At 39.6% G+C, this 20,795-nt stretch overlaps 1 protein-coding gene and 1 pseudogene across 2 annotated transcripts in view; both read right to left on the minus strand.

Moving 5' to 3' along the window:
* The window catches only part of CTNND2 (catenin delta 2), a 942,908-nt gene that overhangs the window by 493,995 nt on the left and 428,118 nt on the right, over positions 1-20,795 (minus strand).
* Positions 1,142-11,065, minus strand: LOC309624504 (ubiquitin-ribosomal protein eS31 fusion protein pseudogene; annotated as a pseudogene). The gene has a single exon. The product of its transcript is annotated as a ubiquitin-ribosomal protein eS31 fusion protein pseudogene (transcript).

The raw sequence follows: 20,795 nt of genomic DNA on the forward strand, positions 1-20,795 counted from the left end.
CACCTGCCAGAGTGTGTTTAGTCAGTATTGTATTTTTGCTTTATATTTTATGATTTTACATATACATTTAGGTCAATATCATGTTGCAAGTACCTTCAGATGAAATCAGATTCTACATTCTTCTCCTCACCTCTCACAAACCTTGTGGTCTGTGTACTGACAAAGGGTATGACGGTTAATACCTGAAGCAATCTGATCAAATGATATTGCAATATTGCAAAGTTTACACTTTGAATTTTGATGAAGCTGAACCTTTCTCAAACAATAATATTTACCCATCATTTTGACAAGATCATCCAACTGGAATGGACACAACTCTTATGCCCTTTTGACAAAAGATTTAATGGTCTTGCTTCCAGTACATTCTGCCCTCAAAAGTTCATTCTTCAATAGTCAGAGGGTGCCTCCAACATAGGTGAGACTGGTATTCCTCACTAATAGCCTGCTAAAAGCTTCCCATCTCACTCAGCATAGGTCTGTCTCAGAAAACAATAATCTAAGAAGGAATAGAAAACGGATGACCTAAGGAAGAAATTCAATGGAAAATGCAGAGAATAAATTTATGTCTAATATTTGTCATCTGTTTCCGTAATTGCCCAGCCAATTTCTTCCCTTTTTTTTTTAAATAAATGTATTTATTTATTTATTTTTGGCTGTGTTGGGTCTTCGTTGCTGCATATGGGCTTTCTCTAGTTGAGGCAAGCGGGGGTTACTCTTCGTTGCGGTGTGCAGGCTTCTCATTGCGGTGACTTCTCTCGTTGCGGAGCATGGGCTCTAGGTGCATGGGCTTCAGTAGCTGTGGTGCGCAGGCTCAGTAGTTGTGGCTCGCAGGCTCTAGAGCGCAGGCTCAGTAGTTGTGGCGCACGGGCTTAGTTGCTCTGTGGCGTGTGGGATCTTCCTGGACCAGGGATCGAACTTGTGTCGCCTGCATTGGCAGGCGGATTCTTTTTTTTTTTTTTTTTTTAAATTAATTAATTTATTTATTTATGGCTGTGTTGTGTCTTCGTTTCTGTGCAAGGGCTTTCTCTAGTTGTGGCAAGCGGGGGCCACTCTTCACCGCAGTGTGCGGGCCTCTTACTATCGCGGCCTCTCTTGTGTGGAGTGCAGGCTCAGTAACTGTGGCTCACGGGCCCAGTTGCTCCGCGGCATGTGGGATCTTCCCAGACCAGGGCTCGAACCCGTGTCCCCTGCATTGGCAGGCAGATTCTCAACCACTGTGCCACCAGGGAAGTCCTGCCCAGTCAATTTCTGAATTTAACTTACATCAGAAGAGCTTAAAAGTTGAGACACTAGATTTCACTCATATTTTCATATTGAGAAATGTGTGCATGAGAACCCAAAATGTACCTTTCTACTGTTTTCTACTATGCCATCCTCATTAATTGATTAATGTTCTACCCCCAAAAGTGGCCCTGCTGCATTTCTCTATCTGTTCCTAAATCTGGCCTCATTCCAGCCATGCTGATCTCCTGTAAATACCTCAGGGCCTTTGCACTTGCTACTCCTAGTACTTTACCCTGGGACACAGCTTTCTCCCTCTCTTCTTCCTGTAGGGTTCTCTGCTCAAGCATCATTTCACCATAGCACCCCTCCCTTCACTCTTTTCCCCCTTGTTCTGCTTCATTGTTCTTTATGGTTCTTCAATTTTCTTTCTCCCCTCACTAGGTGTGAACGTCATGAAGGCAGAAACTTTGCTTGTTTTGTTTACTGCTGAATCTCAAGCCCTGGAAATTTGTGGAATAAAAGTGCCACTAAATAAAAATTCATTGGATCAACTGTGTGAATAAATAAGTGAAGCATTTTCAAATCTTATCTGCACATGGCCAAATATGCAAACAGAGTGCAGAAGGCACAACAGTCCCCATGTCAGGCCAAACCCAGTCCTTTCATAAGAACCTGAGACTAAATGTAAAAATAAGCCCAAGGAGTGAGAAACAGGCCAGGTGGGAGTAGACCCACTAAGACTTAGAGTCAGAGATTGCTCACAAACCTCTCAGCTATTAGAACTAAGAATGTCTCTGCTAGTCTAGCTTCAAGAATTCTGTGATTGGCTTTTCTCAGGGGTGGATTAAGCCCAGAGACAAGGGGTCAAGATCAGTGTGGAGTCTATTCCCCTGCCCTTCAATGTGGATGACCTAACTCATCTTGAGCATGTTCTGGCTCCAATGAACTAGTATTATAAAATCCTTGAATTTCAAAGCTGGAATGGGTTTTTGCATAGTTGAGCCAACACGCCTCATAAACGAGTAAACAATAGAGTGACATTTTTTCTTCATTAATTCATGTCTTTTATTAACCAATATAAAATTACTTGTCTTCTGGTTTGTTGAAACAATAGGTCAGACAACATTTGCCACAATGTCTGTCAAAGTGGCTGGCCATAAAAACTCCAGCACCACATTCATTTGAAGGGCACTCCCGACGAAGGTGACTGATTTTGCCATTCTCATCCACCTTATAGTATTTCAGGACAGCCAGCTTAACCGTCTTTCTCTTATGCTTGTTCTTCTTGGGAGTGGTGTAAGACTTCTTCTTCCTTTTCTTAGCACCACCATGAAGTCTCAACACAAGATGAAGAGCGGACTCCTTTTGAATGTTGTAGTCAGACAAAATACGTCCATCTTCCAGTTGCTTGCCTGCAAAGATCAGTCTTTGCTGGTCAGGAGGAATTCCTTCCTTGTCCTGGATCTTGGCCTTTACATTTTCTATTGCATCTGAGGGTTCGACCTCGAGAGTGATGGTCTTCCCCGTCAGGGTCTTCACGAAAATCTGCATATTGGTGGCGGTGCCACTGCAGATGGAGGATCCGAAAGCTAGAGTGACATTTTTAAAAATTCAAATGTTTGCACTCAAGGCTTGGGGAAACTATCTTCCGAGAAATAATTTTAGATTAGAAAGAAATAAGGACTGAGTCATTGCTTCTGAGAGATGCTATGTAGCATCCACAGAAATTCCTGGTGAAGCTTAAAAATTTACAGAAGAATAGAGTAATGTTACTATCAGTGTGCTACATTGTTATTTGATACTCAGGTATATTGAGTCCTGTGGTCTGGGCTGAACTAACAAAAGGTGACAGAGGAAAACAAGGGCAGGAGGTAACCAGGTGAGTGACCAGGCCATGGTGGTGTCTTTGTCCATTTGGGCCACTCTAACAAAAATACCCCACAGAGTGTGGCTTATAAACAACAGAGATTTATTGCTCACAGCTCTGGAGGCTGGAAGTCTGAGATCAAGGTGCCAGCAAGGTCGGGTGAGGAACCTCCTCTGGTCAAAGACTTCTCATTGTGTCCTCATATGGCAGAAGGGATGAGGGAGCTCTCTGGGGTCTCTATTATAAGACACTAATCCCATTCCTGTGGGCCCCATCCTCATGACCTAAGTGGCTCCCAAAGGCCCCACCTCCTAATACCATCACATTCGGGGGTTAGGATTTCAACATATGACTTTTGGGGGGGACACATTCAGACCATAGCGGATGGTTTCAAGGTGTCCACAGAGGGTCACTGAAATTTGACCTTGCTGACAAATGAACGCCCCTCTCCTCATTATAATCCAAAGATATCTAAACACACTTCTGCAAGTTGTGGCCACTTGGACCAAACAGAGGGCATAATTCCTGGCTAAGAGCAAAGAGCTGAGGACTAGAGAGATCACAGTTCTAGTTTTAAAGTCTAGGCTATTCATGCCTCGTTTTTAATGATTTGTCAGGCAGAGGACTCAGGTAACCTGCCTCTCCCACTTCAGGCATGTTCTGGATCCCTGGCATTCAGTCTGGATTTGATCTATTTACAAAGCACTGATATCTGCAAAACTTCTCTCAACCTGAGTCCTGGCCTTGGCCTCTTCTGGCTTCCCTGTTCTTCATTGCCCACTTCCTGGTGTGGCAGTGGACATTTCACCATTTGCGGCCATAGGCTTCAGTCTTAGGATATTATAAGTGCATTTATGGAAGAAATTCTTCAGAATGATAAGCTGGATACTGAAATAGGCTACAATGAGAAAAAATGTCAACATGAAAACTGAAGCAAAGGAATTCAAATAAAAAGTGAAGTTAGAAATATAAATGGGAAATAAATTCCATTACTGGGGTCTTGGAAAGTAACTGACTTTTATATTACGGAGTGTTTTGTTTAAATAATTACAGATTCAGCAAAGAAATGAGCTGCTACCATTCCAATCTATGTGTTTCTTAACTTTGGTTTACAGCAAATAAACCGCCACAGTGTAAAGAAGCAAGCAAAAGGACAACCAAATTAACTACCCAGAAACCGCCTCTGTCCCATGTGGACTCTGCATGGGTGCCCTTCCTTCTCTGTATTTGAATACTCCTCACTCTTCAGTCTTGATTAAGTGTGGACTATCCATCAATCTCAGTCCTACATTTAAAACTCATTAAAAATCTGTTTGCAATTCCTCGAAAAGATTAATCACACAAGTCCAACATGATAGCTTTGCCAATTAAAATGCTCCCGCTTTACCGTTTCATTTCAAGTGTATTGTAATTATATTATATTGCTTCTGGTCGAGTTAGAAAATTTATTCAAATAATAATCCTATTTTTGGTATATGGTACACTCTTAGCACTATTTCTCATGTTAATTATGCACAAAACTTGAAAATGTATTTATGTGTCTAAAGAAGTAAGATTGTCTGTCTATCTATCTATCTATCATCTATCTATCCATCTATCTATCCATCCATCCCTTAAACTGTGTGGTTATGTAAATATCCACAAATCCATAAGAAGGGCTAATTATTTACCCTTTGGGTGTCTTGGCTTTTTGTACAACCACTTTTCTATCTCTTACTTGTGTGTGTGTGTTTTTTTTGGGGTGGGGGGCTCACCGTGCGCCATGCAGGATCTTAGTTCCGGGAACAGGGATCGAGCCCATGCCCCCTGCAGTGGAAGCACAGAGCCTTAACCACTGGATCACAGGGGAAGTCCCTCACTTGTGTTTTTAATAAGAAATTTACACCAGAGATCACATTCATTTGCCTGCTCAGGCTTATAAACAGATGCATAATGGGAATATGGTTCCCAGTTATGTGTTTTGAGAAATCACTTGTGCTTAGTCGATCCTATGAGTTAGAGAGAGAAGCAGTTCCTGGCATCATTCCCTATGTCCCAGCTTTTGACTTATCCTTCTCCAGGATTAAGTCAGAGCACAAACCCCTTGCTCTACCTGTCCTAGATACTCGAGAAAGCATATATGGATGTGTTTATAATATATATAAAAAAAAAAAAACTAATCTTAAGGATCCTTTTTTTCCTTTGTCATGCAAAAAAGCAAACACTGACTCAATTTCTTTTCTTTTCTTTTTGTTTTTTAATGAATTGGAAAGCACTGAGTGAAGGAGACAGATGTTCATGAACTCCAGGTCGAGCTAAGCTTTGGCAGCCAGAAAAGTGTTCCTTATAAATATGATTTTATTTGTAAATGAGAGAGACAGATTTCTGGTTTTCTTTTCCACTCTCAACTGATTAGTGTGGCAAGCTCTACAGAGATTGCCAAAATTAATTAGAACCAATTTTAATTAATTATTTCGAGTTAATTTTTGTTAACTAGAGGTGATCCAGAACTAAGATTTACTTTTGAGATGATATCTAGGTAAATGATTCTAAAACTAAATTGTAAATATGTTGGATTTTTCATTCATTCATCAGATATTTACTGATACCCTACAATGTGCCTACGCCTCTTTAAGGCACTGGGAAATTTGGTAGTTAACCAAACAGACAAAAATTCCTTCATTTGTAGTTGAGAGAGAAAGATAATAAAGTAAATAAGTAAATAAATATAGAGTATGTCAGAAGGCGATATAAAGGAAACAGGGATACGTAGTGTCAAGGGTTCAGCTCTAAATATTGTGGGGTCTTCACTGAGTGGATGTTGAGAGGGAGCAGGCAGGTGATGAGATGTCAGGAGAGCCCCAGGTGAGGGAGGGGCCTCTTCAATGTCTCTGAGGGGAGAGAGCACCCCAAGGACAGTGGCCTACAGCCCAGAAAGGGGCTGAGCATCAAAAGACGAGCTCAGGGCTTCCCTGGTGGCGCAGTGGTTGGGAGTCCGCCTGCCAATGCAGGGGACACGGGTTCGAGCCCTGGTCTGGGAGGATCCCACATGCCGCGGAGCAACTGGGCCCGTGAGCTACGGCTGCTGAGCCTGCACATCTGGAGCCTGTGCTCCGCAACAGGAGAGGCCGCGATAGTGAGAGGCCCGCGCACCGCGATGAAGAGTGGCCCCCGCTTGCCATGACTAGAGAAAGCCCTCGCACAGAAACGAAGACCCAACACAGCCATAAATAAATAAATAAATAAAAATTAAAAAAAAAAAAAAGGGAACACTGCATTGACTGCAATTTAAAAAAAAAAAAAAAAAGACGAGCTCAGTGGAGCGACAGGGCTCCAGCAAGAAGGAGAATGGTCCGTCACTGTAGGAACTTTGATGTTTACTCTGAGTATCTGAAAGGCCGTAGGAAGTATTTGAACTAGGAAGTGAACTGACCTAATTTATGCTTTTAAAGATCATGCTGACTCTGGTGTAGAGAACAGACTGTTGGGGAACTGAAGCCGGGAGGCTGGTAATGGGGTAAAGGTAACAATTTAGGTTCAATGGGCCAGTGGACCAGGCAGGTAAGGAGGTGGTGAGAGGTGGTTGATCCTGGCTAGATCATGAAAGTAAGGTGGCAGGATTGGTTATTGGTTAGAATATGGGATTTAAGAGATAAAAAGAGCCAAGATTGACTCATATGCTTTATTAACTAAAATTATAGGAATAGTCAGTCATGGGTTTCACGTAGGTGTTCATTCATTGTGACCATATTTACTATGAATTCCTAACAACATGAAAGAAGGAAATCTTTCTAAGCTACCTTGAGTACAGGTAGGGATCCCAAAATGATTTCTCCCTTTATGCTTTGCTTTCCCTCATTGAAAAGATATTTCTTTCTTCTCCCCCGCCAAATATTTTCTTTAGACTTTATAAGCATCTTAACTTTTTTTGTCTTTCAGAGCACACATTTTTCTTAAATAATTACGTTAAAAATTACTAAATATATCTTATATTTTCACATAGGTACTGCTCACATTGTTATTAATCTGCATACCTTTTCCCATTAAACTGTAAAATATTTTTTTAGAAAACTCTTTCACTATGTGTACTCAAAGTTCTTCTTGAAATAGTAGAAGATACCCCAAACTAGACTGTTCTTTTTTTTGCATTCTCTTCCAATCCGTGTTGTTACTTTCACAAAGTGAATACAATTCATGGGTTGCTCTCAATTATTGTAGATGGATATGCATGTTTCAGCAAATGGTAAAAAATTTGAAACATAATAAGTGTAGCAGCTGTGCACCTGGGCATTCTCACATGATCTCTGCCCCAAATTTGAAATGTAAGGATTAAGCAAACAAAAGTGAGACAGCTTTCCTGTCACCTTTATTTTGCCAAACTGACTCAAATGAAGATGACTTTTGACTGTATGATTCCCGATCTGTAATTATTTCAGGAGCAACTCCTGAAAAATTCAGAGCTATCACACAACATCTGTTTCTCCCTCCAAAATCGTTCAGACCCTGAAAATATTAAAACCGATTAAGGCGATTAAATAAATTTAGCAGGGTGGTCCAGTTTAGCCTCTCAGAAAATACTGGAGAGAAGATGACCAAATCCATCTGGAGTTTGTGGATATTTCTTGGAGTTTTATTATAAGAATGTGGGTATTGCTACAGCATACGGGGACTAACTCACACAGAACGTGGTCGAAGACAGTAGTCAACTTCGATCCACAGGTACAGATGGCCATTTTTGAGTAACCTTCCCTAACGGCAGACTTTATGGAAACAGTTTGGGAGTACAACTAAAAATAAACTTCATGGGACTTATATTTCCTAATTTAAAAAGATAAAACAATTTTTAAAAAGAGACTGTTCTGTCCTACAGCCATTCACCTGGAAGGTAGCTCATTTGGAAGAGCTACTGATTATCATTGAGTTCTAGACCTTTTATCAGTGTATCCTATATCCTGACACTCATCCGTCAGTTTACTCATGAGTTCTTTTGGATCCACTGTCTTTGAAAAAAATTGAAGAAATTATGGCAAAATGGACTAGCCAATGTCTTCCAAACTCTACAATCAAATCAACACTAGACTATGACACATAACATTTAGAGGAAAGTTTACAGACTCAAGTGTAAAAATTACTATGAACAATAAGAAAATTTTATCTCCTTTCTCTTCCTTTTCCAATGTGTTCAAAATTACCAGCTACCACCTTGCATTCTAATTTGAAGCATTTAAAAAAAAATCATGCCTCTAATAACGACAGTCAAAAAATTGCTTGCTAAAGAGCATACTTATTCCCAGACTCCTGAAATACTGACAAGATGACAGCATTTCCAAGGCCCCTGTTCATCATTGTTCTGTAAGACTGTCAGTATGAAAGTGACTGATGCCTTCTCATCCACTTGCTTTTCCCCCCCATCAACCAACCAATTCTTTGTGACAGGCTCATTTTCGGGGCAAACAATGTTCTATGTGTTGGTCAGGTTTCCACACACGCATGTACAGAAGCAGAAATGTTACACGGGTAGAATTAACAAGGAAAAATAACCGTGTTATGGCCATCTTTCCAGGGTCCAGGGATCCCGAGTGTGGTCAAGAAGAAGGGGCTGGACACAGCAAAGACATAGAGCCCACAATAGGACCCAGATGCCCAGGCCCAAGGGTAGTATTACTCACAAGGGTACTCACTGGAGCCATCCAAAGAGCACAGGCATAAGCTACTCCACAAGGCTGGTACCCACGTCATTGCCTGCCGTTGGTCTGAACCGTGGGCCACACGTGCAGGAGGTGTCACTGGAACCAGCACAGGCTGTGGGTTCCATCAGAGGGTGAGGAGAGCCAGGCTCTCCAGGCTCACCTGCCCCCACCCCAGACACGACAGGCCACCTAGACCTGTGATTGCTTCCCTCTTTTCTCCCCACCTTCCTCTTCCTGTGTGCTTTCCACTTGTCCTGGCTTTATTTCAAATGGACCAACCCTGAGAAGCCCCTCTCTCCTCTTCCCTCATTGGGACAAGTCTTACTACATGTCCAAGGCTGAGGAGAGTCCTGACAGCTGAGGCCTCTGGGGTGAGTGGCTATTGTGTCAGTTCCTGTTCTCTAAGTTGGGCTGGTGCCCAACGCTACCCAGAACATTCCTGAAGGTAAATAACTTGTAATAGGTTCTGGCCTTTGAAATATAATTTGGTTTGTTTTCTCTGTGTGTGTAGGTATGTCAAAAAATAACTAAGTAAACAAATAAGTACATTTTAATTCGATTTTTTGAAAAGGTGATTGGGTTCCTAGGAGTATCTTTGTACTTACAGAAATTTTAGTTATTCAAGCAGCAGTTATTGGGGATTTAGTTCCAGTGAATTATGACCAATTAGTTGTCTTGTACAACTAACATTCCATGTTTTTGGATATACAGAATTATTTAAAACGTTGAGTAAGTCTTTAAGCATCTAACACATATACAATATTTTTAGGGGGCATAAAGATGAATAAGAAAAACTTCCTATTTTTAAAGTTAGTTAATAAAAAGAATAGGATTAAAAGTACATGTTAGCTTTCAGTGATACTGTGCTATTCTTTTCCTTTTAACTAAAGTATTTGCTTTTTCTTCTTTTATTAATTCAAATTAGAGTTAAAAATGTCTCAGTGTAAAATGCCAAGCTGGAATCATTAATCTACACTAAGAAATGGCAAAAGCAGCAGGGAGAATGAAACTCAAGGCTCAATTAACAATAAAACTGCACTGTTGTGATATTTCCAGGGTGCCAGGTAACCTGGGATCAAGGTGATCCCCAGCCCGTGGAAGAGGGAATCACAGCAACCTAATAGGTTATATGATCCTTTGGAATGAGAGTTTAAGTATCAGTCAGGTCTTCCGGCCACTGGAGGTGAAGGGGAAAGGGTAAAATAATTTTATCATTGTGTGATCATAAAATAGAAAGTCATTAAGATAAACAGTAAATACACTTATGACATTCTTGTTGTAAAGAAAAGGGGGGCGGATTATGAAGTACTTTTCAATCAAAGCAAAGTCACTCAGGATAAAAATTGGGGGAGAATGAAGCCATCTCAGTGGTTGCATGGTGTAAACCACAGAAGAGATGATCTGTCAAAAGAACAGCAAGACTTCAGATCACTCTCCAGACACAGTATGCACGTTGTTTATCTGGAAATGGCCAAGGGGCATAGGGACAATCCTTGAGTCAGTCAAACATTCCCGGGTGGCTTTACTTACAGTGACTATACCTGTTCATTTCTAGAAATTCTATTTGGGCCTTTTAAAATTTTTATAGTCTCTTATTTTATGATTTCTTTCAGCTTGCTCTAGTCACTCAAATTCCTGGACCCCCAATCGTTGAGTTTGCTGAAACTGCTGACTCCTTCCTGGTGACTCATTTGTCTTGTCCTTGACATTTCTGAACTCTGAGCTTATCATCAGTGGGGTTTCTCTTCTTTCCTAAGGGGTTCTTGCATGATCCACTGTGTGGAAAGGCTTTGCAGAAAAGTGTTATGTTCACCTAATGCTGGGATCCTCAGGGTTTCTAGACAAGTCTTCAGTTTATTCTTTTCAGCTCAAGTTTCTGTACAACAGACAAGCTGTAAGTTCAGACCCTGCCCTCAAACACGTCTGGTTTCTCAAAGAAGAAAAATTTCCCCACTTAAGCACCAGAGAGGGCAAGCTTCCCTGGTGATCCCAAATCAGTGATGAGGAGTTTTGAGCTCTTTCCACAGGTGGGGCTGCCCTTTCAGTCCCCCAGGCATCGTGCAGAGACCCTGTTCCAGCTCCCTTCTCATCCAGCTTAAAATCATGTCCTTCTTTCTTGGTGGATGTCTAAGTCCGCTTGGGCTGCTACAACAAAGTACCATATATTGGGTGGCGGCTTATAAACCACAGAAGTTCATTTCTCACAGTTCTGGAGGCTGGAAGTCTGAATCAGGGTGCCAGCAGGGCTGGACTCTGGTGAGGGCCCTCTTGCTGGCAGACGGCCACCTTCCTGCTGTGTCCTCACATAGCAGAAGGGATGAGGAAGCTCTCTGGGGTCTCTCTTATAAGGGCACTAATCCTATTCTTGAGGGCTCCACCTTCATGATGATTCAATTCCCAAAGGCCCCACCTCCAAATAGCATCACATTGGGGATTAGGTCCCAACACATGAAGTTGCAGCTTGGGTGGGACGACACAAAAATATTCAGTTTATGGTAGTGAGCCTTTAGCATCTGGTCCTCTTTCCTCTTGGATTATATCTGGATCGTAAAGCCTTGAGTTTAAGCTCCATCAGCTTCGATTTCTCCATTTCTGGTACCTGGAGATTTCCCATTCTTTCCTTGGAGATAAGCTGTGTATTATATTATTTGGTCTTATTTTATTGATGATTTCTAAGAGTACACAGGAAGAAAGCCAGCCAACATCAGCTGGGTCAGCCATGCTGTTGGAAGTCGGATAAATCAATACTGAAGTAAGCACACTGAACCCAGGACCCTCTTAATTCAAATTCAGTACAGAAAGATGTAAAGCTGCTGCATTTATTGGAGCAACAGGGCACTGAAACCTGGATCCATCTTCAGAGAAGTCAGTCAGTCAACTGACACGGCTCCTTACAAACAGAAATTATCATGTCACAGTGGCTGACAAAAGACAGCCTTCTAAGTATTGTCTGCTTAAGACCAGAAACCCCACAGGCACACATTTCAGGCCAGTTGCTTGGAAAATTCTCCACCTCTGTGAATTTCCATTCAGGACTTTCTCATCAGATTTTTCTTAGTGTTTTAAATACTTAATTAGACCATTTTCCTTTCTTTTGTAAACTTTTTTAGCATTCCACTTTCACCTTGAAAACCACCACAGTAGACCATCCCCTCCTTTTACCACCTCACCCCATTAAGTGCTATTAACTCCAATGCTTTGTAGTCTTACGTCCTGTGTCCTATTCATTCTCACCGCTAGCTTGGTCTCCTCTGGCTTTTTTAAGTCCCTGACCTGCTCCTTCGGCCATGAGCCTTCACAGCGTTCCTGAAATTTATATTTTTTAATTCAATCCTTCAGAGGCTCTCAAAGATAATCAAAATATCTTCCAAATTGCTTAGTACAGCATATAATAATTCTATGTTATCCCATTCTGCCCTTGCCTCCACTTACTTATTAGACTATACTTTTTAGAATAGTTTTAGAAAAATTGAGAAAATAGTACAGAGAGTTCCCATATACCCCACATCCAATTTTTCCCCTATTATTAACATCTAATATTAGTATGGCATATTTACCACAATTATTAAACCTATATTGGTACATTATCATTAACTAAAGTCCATAGTTTCTTCAATTTCCTTTTCAGTTTTTTTCTAATGTCCTTTTTCTGTCCCAGGAACCCATCCACCAGGATCCCACATTGCCTTTGGACATCATGTCTCCTCAGACTCCTCTTGGCTGAGACAGTGTCTCAGACTTTTCTTGTTTTTGATGATTTGGACAGTTTTGATGAATGCTGGTCCGGTGTTTTGTAGAATGTCCAGTATTGGGATTTATCTTTCTATTTTCTCATGATAAGACTGAGATTGTAGGTTTTGGGGAGGAAGACCCCAGAAGGGAAGGGAGCACTTCATCACATCAGAACAAGGGTGCACACCATCCACGTGACTTATCCCTGTTGATGTGGATCTTCATGACTTGGCTAAGGTAGTGTTTATTTGTCAGGTTTCTCCCCTTCTTTTCAGGACTCCTTGGTGCATCCACTCGTCACTTGCATCTTGGTCACACATTAGTTCACGGCACACACTTAAGAAGGCTTTTTGTGAGGTCCTTCTTTTGTTCAATTTTATTTTATTATTTTTTCCTTCATCCTCTATCCCTATACCCATCCATGCCACACCTACCCCAATATATCCTCTTAACATATTAAATGTATAACCGTCCTATTTATCTTCTCTATCCTTATTAGATGAAAGGTGGTATTTCTGCATGCATAATCTTAAAAACACATACATGTTATAATAACTTTTTAAAGAAACTTTCTTCAAACAACATTAGGTTTGGGTAACCATCCAGTTCTTTACTTCTGACTGCTGCCTAATGGCTCTTTGGGTTTATCAACCGTATTTTCTTTTATCGATGACTCAAATGATGGAGACTAGAATACTTCCAGCTTCTGTGTCCACACCAAATGCTTGAGTTAATTCCTGGGATGGTCTCCTTATGGTCCTGTGGGAGAATTTCCCCCTCGTATTTACCCAGGGGTAGAAACACTGGGTCCTGGGGCTTTTTGCAATCCAGCTCCAAAGTGCCTGCACCTGTTCACGTGGGATGTGAGTGCCTCTTTGCCCACATCCTCCCCAGGATTTAATTTTATTTGACTTTGCAGCATTCTCCACATTGATGGGTATAAAGCAGTCTATCCTTATTGTTCTCATTTGTATTTTTGATTATTAGTGTATCAGTCAGGGTTCTCTCACCCCACATGGCCAGTCAGGTTGACACAGAGAATTAACCATCACAATTAGTAAGGTCTAACTTATTTTTACAAGTCTTACCATTTGTTTGCCTCCTATGAATTGCCTAATCATATCCTTTGTCCATTTTCTTTTTTTTTTTGTTTTGTATTGTGTGATTTTGCCCTTCTAGTGGATGTACTAAATTTTCTTGCATACTCTGGATATGAATCTTTCATCAGTTTTACCTGCTGCAATTACCTTGTCCCAGCTTTCACCTATGTTTATGATGTCCTTACTCAAAGTAGTAATCTTTTATTTTGCTGTAGTCAAATACATCAAATTCTCAACTTATGGTTTGGCCTTTGTGTATCTTGTTTAAGAAATATTTTTCTCATGGTTGTCAATATACTATTCTAGATTATTAATTTATACGATTTGATATTGAGATAAGACTAATTTTTCTCCATGTAGTGAGCCAATTTTCAACATCAGGCACTGAACATCATCTTTATCCTGTGACTTATGATGCCAAGATCACCAAATATAAGGTTCCCTTAAGTACCCAGCTCTGATATTGGATTCTAGTTTGCTGGGTTATTATTAACTCATAAGTATTCATCATACTCAATGCTGGTCCTAATAAAAAACCATAATTATATAAGTTATAGTTAAATGGGCTTATGTTTTTCTCTTATCTCTACACATCCATACTTTACTTGTCTTTCAAAATCCAACCTCTCTGTGGATTCTTCTTAAATACCCGTTTTAATTTAGTTGTTTAATTCACTGCATGTCCAAGCACCCTATCTCCCCCGCTAACATTAAACCCCAAAGAGGTAGTAAAACCTCTAAATCTTTGCCAGTTACCAGCTGCATGATCACTGGCCAGTTTCGTAGGCCATCAGAACTATGGTTTCCTCTTCTTATGGGGCAAACTAAAACAACAGGAATAATGAACGTTTATTGCATGTCCTATTGCATAGTTCTAGGAAGTAGCAAAGATTATTACTGCCATTTTGTACACAAAAATGTGAAGCTTGTCCAAACTTGCACAGCTAATAAGTAACCGCTAGAGTAGGGTTTTAAACCCAAGATGTCTAAAGATAAAAATCTGTGTTCCTACTTTTACGCTATATCCTCTTATTTGGACCATAGGGAGAGAGGTCTACTTCAATGACCAGTAATTATTATTTACCTAACTCCTGAACTATGGAATAGAGCAGAACCTCTCACAACCTCAGCTTGCTCCAATGGCTTTATGACAGTTAACACAGAAGGAACATTCCTCATGGGAAATAGAAAATTCACTGTCTTTATCTGAACAAAACCATAAAAATAACAATGGTTCCAAGGTACTGAGGGTTAATATTTTTTGAGGCCCTATGCTAAGCACTTGGATTCTATAACTCATTTAATGCTTATATTGTTCTAACATGGTAGATACTTATATCCCCAATAACAGATTTTGCTAAGTCAAGAAACTTCACCAAATTACACAACTAGTATGGGCAGAGCTGGACTTCAACCTAGATTTCTCAGTCTCCAAATCCTTCTATTTTAACTATTTGGTGCAAAGTTTATAATTTTAATGCATTTTCTAGCTATTAATTGTTTTCTATTTTCTTTTTATATGATCTTATGACATATTTTGTAGTATAAGAAATGAAATTAGACACATTTGGACCCTCTTCTACCGAAATAAAGTTTCTTCCATTTTTTTTTTCTTTAACAAGGAGAAACAAGGACTGATTATACTCAGAATTTATTGTTTCCTACTGTCTTTAAAGCACAGTTAGTGATGTCATCAACGTCTGTAAATTAATTCCAGGAAGAGAATATTGCTTTTGATAAAGGTATGTACTGACAGTAAATGCTAAACAAATGGGGGACACATGCTACTAATCAGCGTGTCCCTCTCCATCTGACAGACACATATTGACGATGACTTTTAAAAGCTCAGACAGTTCATTCCGTAAAGGCCAAAAACGGGTTCATTAAGTATCGTGCCAAAATCATTCTGAGAAAAATTGATATGGGAACTCCCTGTCAATGTAAAGACTTAATTTCCAGGTAGGAGTTACCCATGACAAAGAGAATAAATATAACTGTTAAGAAGAACAGGAATTAGGTTTAATAAATTAGGTTTAATAAAGCCACAGGGTACTGGAATTTGCTATTATCTAACTATTAAAATTGTTAAGGTGAATAAATCTATGTCTGGGCTATAATATGGGCTGGCAAAATGACTTGTCCTTCCTGCTACCATATGAAAAACAACTCAGCCTTTATTTTCAGGAGCAAACATTTGAATATCCAAAGACATCCCCCAAACCTGTTTAATTTCCTGCCTTTAAAATTAAATGCTGAAGAATGAAAGGTACGACTGTGTGAGGCTCTCATCTGATATGAGTACTTACTTCATCCTGGTTTTTTTTATGGTGGATTTTCATTTGAGTCCTATGACTGTTGGAAAACATTGAACTTAACAGAACTCTTACTAATGTGTTGATTCTCACTTTACAGCTTATGGGATAACCAGCAATAACTTTCAGCAGAATACTCTCATGCTTTGCCATAGCTTTGTATAAAATGCTTGGCACCAGTACCATCCTTTGTTGCATAATTGAAGATAAATTTCGCCCCTTATTATGCTTTTCCTAAGTATTTTTGCTTCACCCATTGATTTTTTCCAGATAAACTTTAGATTAATTTTTATTTCCTATATTTTGCCTCATCCTTAATGAATTGTTTTTTTTACCTGGAACTGTATTCAATCTATAAGTGTGTTGGGGAAGAACTTACATCTTTTCAATGTGCAGTTTTTACACAAAGTCTCTCAATAGATAACACTTTTATCACTTCTATAAGTTTCTGCATTTAGATTTCAAGCAGTTTTGGTTGAAATAACTTCCAAGAATGTTATAGTTCTGCAGCCGCTGAATTTGAGATCTTATACTGTTAAGTCTTCTAACAGGTTCTTACAGATATTTAGGGCTGCTATTGATTTTTTTATTATAGCATATTTTCTAATTTGGAAAGATGTACAGTATGAAAGTGTTAGACTGACCAGCAATTATGTGACATCAAGTTTGGTACAAAGAGTGAAATGGATAAAACTGAAATGTTTCCTAGTCTCATCTAAGATGAGAGACCTTTACTGATTAAATTTTAGCAGTGTCACCCATACGCAAAATTTAGTGGCAGGTCAAAATCTTCAGCAGAAAATACAAAATGGATTGCCAGACCTCAAGAGCTAAAGTAATGGGATTCATTTTATAGCCAGAGCCTTTGGGTACAGGACTAAGGAGAACAGATGACAATCACATTCTCAAAGATTTTATAGCACACAACAGAGGCATGCCAATAGCATGAGAGGGGGAGGAGAGAAAATGCAAAATCAATAAGAAGCAACTGTGACTTGTAGCATCTCCTAGCCCACTCCGGGCATTGAATGTCCACATAGTTTATTGTAAGTAATAAGCTTTCTCTAGACCAAGTAATAAAGACTTAAGCAACACCTGGCATCCCAAGGGCATCCATTCAATTGAGAAGGGGATATTGAGTTCTGGATGGGGCAGCATTCACAGTGGCTTCCAGAGCAAAGGAGGGAGCCCAAGCAGGTTTATTCTCACTGATGCTGAGAAGAATTCACTGGTACAGTCAACAACAAGAGAGGGAATGGTTCCATCACCTCTCCCAGGGAAGATGTTCATATCAGGCGAGAGTTAAAAACCTCTCCTGGTGCACCAGGAAGAGGATACAGCAGGTATGCACACAGTCAAAACACTGTAAGAAGACCAACTACTGAATCAGGAACTGAGGAGGAAGTTAGCAAGGACAATTATGAATAGCAGGACAAAGTCTGAGGTCATGGTATCTAAGAAGAGTCTCTGTAGGACACACAGCTATTCCAATGGGTATGCTGGGTATAACCCTCAGGGTGTAAAGGAGCTGCACTCATCCTAGTGAAACTGCAGTGACAATTGTGAACATATCCCTTACCCCCCTTATAATTTTAAGCTCCTGCACGAGCATGTGACCAAGCCTGGCTAGAATTAAAGGGCCCTTTTTTCCTTGGTAAGCAGCAAACAAAAGAACCTTAAGAAAAGCATCGATGTTGTTTGGAGCCGAGGGCACAGAAACAAGAGAGATATCTGTATATGATCATTTGGTTTCTACTGAGATTTGTCTAGAGAAAAACCAAACCTTTGTAACTGCAGATTTTTGCATTCTGGCCATGTGAAATTGGAAGAAAAAAAAAAATCAAGCATGGTTTGTATGGTTAAGACTTTGATTAATTATTTGTTTAGATACTTATTATATATTTAACGATTAAATTCATTATTAGCCCCTACTCTATGCATTGGGCAAGATACTGTGTTCTCCACCCCCCTCCTCTAAATAAGCAAGACTTATCAAAGATCTTCCAATCTATCCAGCGGGAACATAAATTTGTAATACAAAAAAATATTTTTATAACAGTGAGAATCAAGTTTCAAAAATGGTATCAGGAGAGCCCAGGAGAAAGAGAAAAAAATAGTCGCTCTACTTTCCCTCCCTCTCCAATGGTATTAGGTAGTAGACCCAAAGGAGGTAATTAGGATTAGATGAAGTCATGAGGGTGGAGCCCTCATGAATGGGATTAGTGCCCTTATAAGAGTCAAAAGACCATTTGTTTTCTCTCTCTGCTCTCTGCCATGTGTTGGAAGTTTGTAACCCTGAAGAAGAATCCAGCAGAGTCAGACCATGCTGGCACCCTGATCTTGGACTTCCAGCCTCTAAAGATGTGAGCAGTAAATTTATGTTGTTTATAAGCCACCCAGGCTATGGTACTTCTGTTACAGCAGCCCAAACAGACTAAGACAAAACTTAATCAAGAAGTGAGAATCAAAAAACTATTTTGGAGAAAGTAGTATTTGACCTTGGCCTTGGGCACCGGGTAGCTTTCAAAAGACAGAGTGGGGACTAGAGATTTTCTTGGTGGAAAATCAGAGAGAGGGCACCAAGACAAAATGGGCCCTGGCATGTGTCTACTCCAAAGTCATGGCTTGGCTTGGAACATCATTGTGAATATTGGATGGGAAAGTTTTGTTTTTCTTATGAAGTATCTTTGAAGACCAGGATAACTGTAATTTCTCAGTCTCGATGTCATTATATATGTTCAAACCGAGCCCCTTAGATGAGTCCCATTAGTTCAGCAAGTTCCCTATGGTTTCTTCCCAGCTCTTGTTACTATATTACAAAGTATCTTACATGGTACCCTTGAAGTGTCCTCAGCACTTTTATTGTCTGCCTCTCACTGGCTCTGTGTGCTTCTGGGGCATCTCCTTGTCAGCCATTTACATTTGCCCAGCAAAGTTGAGGTGTGATTATTAAAGCTGTGCTGCTTCCACAGGGATAATTTTCTGAACCACCAATCAGACTTCTATGGAAAGACTTTAAGGTAGAAGTTATAAATTAAGCAAGTCTCACATTCACACTGCAAACAAGGCAATGTGGCTCATGAGGTATATTTCACATACACAGCCTGTGTGAGCTACGCTGGATATTGGCAGAAAGTGAGAGAATATAGAATTGATGAAAGGTTTTTGTCTTTGTTTTTTTGGTTTGTTTTTTGTCCAGTAAGACCAAGGGGTTAAATGTCTTACGAAGCTTACTTGAGAAGCCAAACTGCAAGAAATTAAATTTAGGATTCCAGATACACAAGGAGCAGTGGATGACTAATTCCTACTGCCTTCTCTCCACCCTAGAACCTAAAAGTGAACAACTAATGGCATAAAAATTTCCAATACACCATTCTGAATCAGTTTGGGTCCAATAGCATTTATTATACGCCTAATTTGAGTGTGCAAAACACTTGGTTAGACTCTTCCTCTCAAGGAATTTAGGGGAGACACACATGTAAAGAGTGAATTCTAATCAGGACAGAAGGAATGCCTAAACATTGATATGTTAAGCTTTCCCAATGCTATCAAGTTAAAGTAAGAACCTGGATATTGTAATACATTGCAGAGTCAACTGATAAGGGAAAGCAAAAGCTGAAACAATTAAACCTTTATATTTTTCTACTTTCCATCTTTAAATGCAGGGTTGCTTTGGGCATCTTATGTCCTATAGTTACATAAAGGAAAGAAATAGACAACCTCATGTTGCTAAACCTGAATGGACTCAAACCAAAGAATTTGGGAAACGAATTAACTTGGATTATCCACTTACGAACTTGTAACTCTATCAATAGTTTTACATTATTGACTTTTCAGAATTTCAGAATGCCTTTAAATTCCCACTTGACTCTTCTGTGCTCAGCTATAATTACCAATAAAAGTTATTACTTGGATGATTTACTAGGTGCCAGACAACATACTATGTGAGTTACATGCACAATTTCACTCAAACTTCTCAATAATAATGCAAGGTAAGTATTATCATTCATGTTTTTCAGGTGAGGCAATGTAGGGCCCACATAGGTAAGGTAACTTTGGAGGCAAAACTGAACACAACTCCAGCTGATTCTGAATCACCTTCACATATTTACAGCTCCACACACCCACACACTCAACAATCTTCTCTGTAACAGCTTCCCACAAGTTTCTTTTTCTGTAAATAATAACATCCATTTCCTATCCAGTATGGGGACATGCCCAGAGGGCATTATATCTGGGTAGAGCAAGAAATATAGACTAAACGCACATGATTATCGTTAGAATTTAATTAAAGGATAGCCCCAAACACTGAAAAAAGTAAAGTGCTATATAAATGTAAGGTTTTAATACACTTTATAGTAAAAAATAATACTAAACTATTGTGTAATATTGAAGCCACAGTTGTGTTATTAGAGATATTTCTGTGCTTGTCTTTTCCTTCCAACTAAATTATAACATTGTACAGAACGGAAAGGGTCCAAGATACCTTCGAATGACCTGAAGTGAACTGTCCCCCTTTTTATCAATATATAAGGGTCTCATTTTAACACAGAAACTTGGTGGATTCACATTTAAGAATATTTGACTAAGGAAATAATTGGCCCTTAGTCATGTCTTTTCTAACTTGACTAGAACAAGTTGAATGTCAAGAAGAATGAGACTGTGTTGAATGATCATTAGTGAAATCAGTCCCATAGCTTTACAGGTGGAGTTTTTACATCTCACTGTTTTATTAGCAGATCATGATTTATATCACAATTATCATGACAACTAACTCTCAACTCTATAGGACCTGGTCTTTGAAAAGCAAGTTATTTTTGTTTTTGTTTTTTTAACAACGATATGAGGGTAATCTTGGACAGAGTAGACACACCTGATAGGGAGGTAAATT

The sequence above is a fragment of the Balaenoptera borealis genome (assembly GCF_965194805.1).
Source record: "Balaenoptera borealis genome assembly, chromosome: 2".
Taxonomy (NCBI): Eukaryota; Metazoa; Chordata; class Mammalia; order Artiodactyla; family Balaenopteridae; genus Balaenoptera; species Balaenoptera borealis.